Source organism: Lucilia cuprina, chromosome 2 (assembly GCF_022045245.1).
Source record: "Lucilia cuprina isolate Lc7/37 chromosome 2, ASM2204524v1, whole genome shotgun sequence".
Taxonomy (NCBI): Eukaryota; Metazoa; Arthropoda; class Insecta; order Diptera; family Calliphoridae; genus Lucilia; species Lucilia cuprina.
In genome coordinates, this window is record NC_060950.1 from 16,257,407 (window position 1) to 16,263,804 (window position 6,398).

The 6,398-nt window shown below is 23.6% G+C and overlaps 1 protein-coding gene across 9 annotated transcripts in view; it reads left to right on the forward strand.

The window, feature by feature from the left end:
* Positions 1-6,398, forward strand: part of LOC111677555 (protein bunched, class 2/F/G isoform) — a 271,155-nt gene that overhangs the window by 119,055 nt on the left and 145,702 nt on the right. The window lies entirely within an intron of this gene.

The following is a 6,398-nucleotide window of genomic DNA, read 5'->3' on the forward strand; positions in this document are numbered from 1 at the left end:
CTATAGACTATTCTATAGTCCAGACTATAGACTATTCTATAGTCCAGACTATAGACTATTCTATAGTCCAGACTATAGACTATTCTATAGTCCAGACTATAGAATATTTCCAGTATTAAGTTATTAAAACCAGACTATAGACTATTCTATAGTCAAGATTATAGACAATTCTATTCTATATACAGACTATTTTATTCTATATATAGTCCAGACTATAGACTATTCTATAGTCCAGACTATAGAATATTTCCAGTATTAAGTTATTAAATCCATTTTTAAATCTATAAATCTACTTAGGGCAATAAGTTTTCCAACAAAATTTTGCTAAAAAATTATTTTTATCCTCAATCATTGTTCTTATAACCCAGTGACCTTTTCATATTACTTGTCCGTTGTTTGTTATTTTTGGCTTTAATAACTTATACAGAATCACTGATGTGTGTATTTTAAAATATAAATATATTTTTTTAGCTTTCTCCCAAAAAAAAAGAAAAAACAGCATACTGGGATAAAAATTCAGTTTTAGATTATGGTTGTTTAGAAAATGAGCTCACCAGTGAAAAATCCATCATCATCGTTATTATTATGTTTACGATGATGACTTTGGGGTATTTAAATACAATATGTATTCTTATTGTTCGCCCAAGAGAGTAATAGATATAACAACTTTTGCTCTAGCACTCCCTTTAAAAAGAAAACTTGTAGTTTATATAGAATATTTCTTTTCCATTCTTTAAACAATTATTATATCTTAACACTCTATCAAATTGTTTAAATCTTTATTTGGTTTTTTTGCAAATCTATATAATTTCCAATTTATTCACCATATCCATTGAGTATTCCATTTAACTTTAATCGCTTTAGTGTATTTTTTCCCCCACTTCTCTAATGAGCTTTGTCATAATGAAATGTTGGTTTTTCTTTTACATTATTGTAATTATTATGACATGTAATGGCCAATAGACGTCATTTTAGATTAAAGATAAAAATGTTAATAGATTTTTACTTAGATTTTTGCGATTTTCTAGAAATAGCGGTTTAATAATATACAATGCGTTTGTTGTGTTTTATTTGAAGGTGTGTCGTTGATTGACTGAAGTTTTAATTATGATTGTTTTTCATAAAGATTATTATGATTTGGAATTTGTTTAATCTAGCGGTTTAATGGAGAAGAGTAATAAATGTTATAAATATAGAGTTTTTACTAGTGAGAATCTTGGCTATGTACTCAGAGAAATATAAACGTCTGTTACCAAATTGACACCAAAGTGTTTATAATTTTTCAATAACATCCGTTTAATAACAATCTGTGTTTTTCGAAAATACTTTAAATTTAGAAAAATGTGTAAAAATTTAACTAAAAACATTATTACGAATGCGTAAAATAAAATTTCTTTAAATTTTCAGCATTTTCGAAAATTCGAACTTAATTTCGAAATTTTCGAACTTGTTTAAAATTTTAAAAAATGTGTTAAACTTAAACAAAAACATAATTAGGAAGGTTTAAAACTTAATTTTTATAAATTTTCAGTATTTCCGCAAATTCGAACTTAACTTCGAATTTTTCGAACTTTTTAAAAAATATTGAAAAATGTGTTAAAATTAAACAAAAACATATTTAGGAATGAGAAAAACATAGATTTCACAAATTTTTTAGCTTTTTCGAAAATTCGAACTTAATTTCAAATTTTTCGAAAATTCCTTAAATTTATAAAAATGTGTAAAAAATTAACAAAAAACATAATTAGGAAAAAATTTTTATAAATTTTCAGCATTTTCGAAAATTCGAACTTTATTTAGAATTTTTCGAACTTGTCTAAAATCAAAGGAAATATGAAAAAAATTAAGAAAAACTTTAATAAACATGTTTTCACTTAAATTTTCCTACAATTTACCTTTGTTTTTAAATCACAACGAAATTTCGAAATTTTCAGGACTAAATTTCTTCACAATTCCTGTTGCTTTTGTTGTTTTTTTTAATGTCAAATTTAATCTTATACTTATATGATACTTACTTTACACAATTGAATTCAATTCGATTATCCTGGTGACTTAGGAGTGTGTGCAAATATTTGATTAAATTTAAAATGAGAGATGCTATTACCACACTTTTATTGCTGGAAATAAACAACAAAAAAGGGAAGAAAAAAACCAACATATTTTTAACAGAGACACATACTTTTTAAACGCATTTCAAGGAGAAAATAGAGAAGAAAAAACTTTTTTCACAAAACAATATTTTCTTTTATATTATGTGGTATACGAAGCCTCCTTATAGCGTTTGTAGCAATTTTAAGGGAACATTTTTTTCCAACAACAATTTTATGCAAGATAAAACAACAAAAATATACAATAAAAGTAAAGAAAGAAAAATAGTTTTTTTTGTTGCATTTTTTTTCGTATTTCTTCTTATACATATAAATAAACACGAACATTCTCTTCTCAACCAACCTTGACCTGGAAAATATAATATAAAAACATATACTAACTCAAACATATACAAACATACATGTTCTCACATGTTTGCATATTGCAGCAACAAAATAAATGCATAACAACACAACAACGAAAATCAACTACTGCAACAAACATCTTAAATTGTTTTCTCTATGTGTAAGTTGATTCTTTTTTTGTATAAAAAAAGTTTTATTATTATAATTGTTGTTGCTGTTGTTGCCATAATGGTTTTATATAAAATTCATATGTAAAAGTGTTAAACTGCATATGATTTACATATAAACTAACACATACACACACACTTTGTTTGCTAGAAAACTTTTATTTGTTATTGCTGTCTCTGACTCTGATGATGTTTTTCTAAAACAAAAGTTTTTCTTTTTTTTTTTGGAAAAAAAACAATAAATATTTTGTTAGTAACTTGTTTTTTAAATTCGCAACTAAATCTTTAGAAAGAAACAAAAAAAAGAAAACTTTCTATTGTTCTTTAGGCACAGTGGGTAGAAAACAAACTTAATATGAAAACAACTAGAAAATGCTTTAAATAACACAATAGCTTTACATATTTTGTTATAACTTGAAAAGTATTTGGTCGATTTGGTTGAAAAAAAAATCTTTAACTTATTAGCTACAAGTTAGAATAACTAAATTTGCTAATTGCTTAAAAATTTTCAGAAAGTTTTAAGCAAAAAAAAAGTAATTAAAAAATTTTTTTTTATTTCAAAAATTTTTAAAAATTAAAAAAATAACAAAAATTAAAGTTTTTGTTATTTTAACTAAAAGCTTCAAATGTTTTAAACAAAATAAGCCCTATTTTATTAAAATGCTAAAATAAATATTGATTTTATTTTAAATTAAAAGTTAACAACACTTTTCAATAGAAAGTTTAAAATTAAAAATTTTTTATTTTTAAAAATTCATAAAAAAAATGAAAATTAACAAAATTTAAAAAAATTAATCCTTTGTGATATAACACCAGGTAAATTCTATATATAAAAAGGATTTTAAATAATTTTTTAATTAAATTATATATTTTTTATATTTTTTTTTTATTTTTTAATTTTTTTTTAAATTGAAAACTAATTAAAAATGTTACTTTCATTACTTGATCTTATAGCTAAATAAGTTGCAGATAATATACATTTTATTTCATTAACATTAATGTAGGAATTTTGATTTTATTCATATTATTTAGTATTTAGATAAGTCATTATCGTTAAAAAAAAGAACATTATGTCGTATGAGTAATATTTAATTGCAACTCAATTATTAAAACCAAAGGTAGTAATTGTTGTAATATTGGAAAATAATCCTTTTTAACAAATCAACTTTAAATCATTAAATTTAGTCATGTTCTTTTATTATTTTAATTAAAAAAATTAAATCTTTAAAATTTTTTAAAAATTCCTAAAAATTAAAAAGCAACTAAAAACCTAAATTTTTATTTCACAATCTTAAAGCCAAATGTTTTACGAGTAAAATACAATTTATTTAATTAAAATCCATGCATATTTTTTTAATTTTTTCGCGCTTTTAAATCAATTGCTTTTGGTTGTAAAGAAACTAAGTGACGTATGAGTAATATTTAATTAAATCTTAATTTTTAAAACAAACAAGTAATGGTGATGGATTAGATATGTGCTAGTCTTTGTTATGCACAAAAATAATTGTTCTATATAGATCAGAAAGTAAAACAATCGCCACTTAAGTTAACATTTCTTTTATTAATACAAAAGTAAAAATTAAAAAAATTTAGATTTTTTTTAAATTCATAGAAACTGGAAAACCAAGTAAAGTTTTTAAACATCGATCTTATAGTTCGATATGTTACGAATAAAATAATTTTTTTTTTATTAAAACGGAATAATTCCTTAATATAGTCTTCCTTTATTTGAATTCGTTTTGGCCGTTAGAGGCCAATGTGTTGTATGAGTAATATTTAATTCTAAATTTAAAAAAAAAAAACCTAAGTAGTGGGTATGATGTACATATTTGATTTGTAATAATGTTAGTTGGATTATTCTTGTTTGATATCAGTTCATTATAATACTAACAAATGATTTCTTTTATTAATAGAAATATAAAATTTTTAATAATTTTGTTTTTTTAAAAATTCTTAAAAAATCGTAAAACAATAAGATTGTTTGCTTTTTATGGTTAAATCTTAAACTTGGATATCTTAAGAGTTAAATAAATAATATTTTCTTAAAATCGAAGCATATTTACTTAATTTAATTAATTTTTCTTTAAATATGTTATGGTTTTATGTGAACATCACGTCGTATGAGTAATATTTAATTAAGTCGTAATGTTTATATTACACAATACTATGGGTGGAGGGTAAATTGCACAAGAAAGCAATAATAATCACATACCCGTCTAAAGGTAAATCATTCGGCTTAAAATCATTTTCTAAGTCTATTAAGTTATGTCTGTCCGTCTGTCCATGTTATCTTTATAATCAAACTATGGATTGGAATTTTGAAGATAATTAATTGAAATTTGGTATATTATGACCTTTGACCCCAAGAACGACCCCATTTACTTATTTTAGTTAATATTTTTCCCATATTTTCCCTAGCCCCTCTAATCAAATACAATTAACAAATAACGCTTTTAAGGTCGTATTTACGTCCATTTTATCAATTTCTTAATGAAGCCCACTGTTCTTTTAAAGTGTTTTGGATATATGATAACGTCATCCTTTATAAATCTTCTTTTATTATTTTACTTTTAAAACAACCATAAAATGAATATCAAATTACACAAAACTATACAAAGAGAATTGTATATTTTTCATAAAATTTCTATAACACATTACATTCTATACTATATTTTGAAAGTTATCAAATATTTACTACTAAAAATATAAATTTTGCAAATTTTATTTATTTATTCAAAATTTCATTTCAATAAAATTTCCCTTTTCCTTAATTTTTTCATAACATTCTAATTTTTACTTGCACTCACTGTTTTTTATTCGTTTTTTTTTTAATTTCACCATCATTAGTATAAATATCACACAAAAACTTTACAAAACATTTAGTAATTTTTCTAAATATAATTTTTTTTTAATTTGTTTTTCTTTTTTCACTCTCTCTTCAAAACATTACAATGAATGCATTAAGATGACATGATTTTTCTTATTTAAATTTCCTTAGTCACGTATACGTACTTAGAAAAAAAACACATTGTCATAACATAGACAGTCCTTTGAAACAGCAACATGTCCTTTCAACAAACAAACTGCCTAAAAATATGTTATGTTTTAATATATAAGAAAAAACACTGGAAATTTGAGTGAAAAAAGTCAGTGAGGGGTAGCTAACACAATTAAGCCTGGGTGAGAAGCGAAGAAACAGAATTCTTTGTCTTTTAATCTTTGCAAGCGTATTTCCGTATTACAAACGCCGCCATTGCTGCTTTTTAAGCGAAAGTATTTAAAAAATGTAATTTCTATCCTTTAACATTAAATGAAGTGTAACGTGAATGTGTGTGTGTGGGTGTATGTTTGTATGAAGGAATGTCTTTAAGTACTTTTTTTGTTGTTGGAATTTCTTCTAAAGGGTAAACATTTTTAATATTGCCGAGAAAAGGCATACTTTTTTTAAGAAAAAATCTTTTGAAAAAAATATTTTTCAAGTTTATGTCAATTATTTCGTTTTTTTTTTTCAACATTTTCAAGGATTTTTTTAGGATTTTGAAGGTTTAACAAAAGTATTTTTTAGTGTAGTTTTGAGTTTTTTCTTATATTCGATTAAGGTTAAGTTAAATAAGTTGAATAAGTCAATAGTAAAAATTATAGATTAGTCCACAGAGACAGACAGACAGGCATACAGACAGACAGACAGACAGACAGACAGACAGACAGACAGACAGATAGATAGATAGATAGATAGATAGATAGATAGATAGATAGATAGATAGATAGATAGATAGAT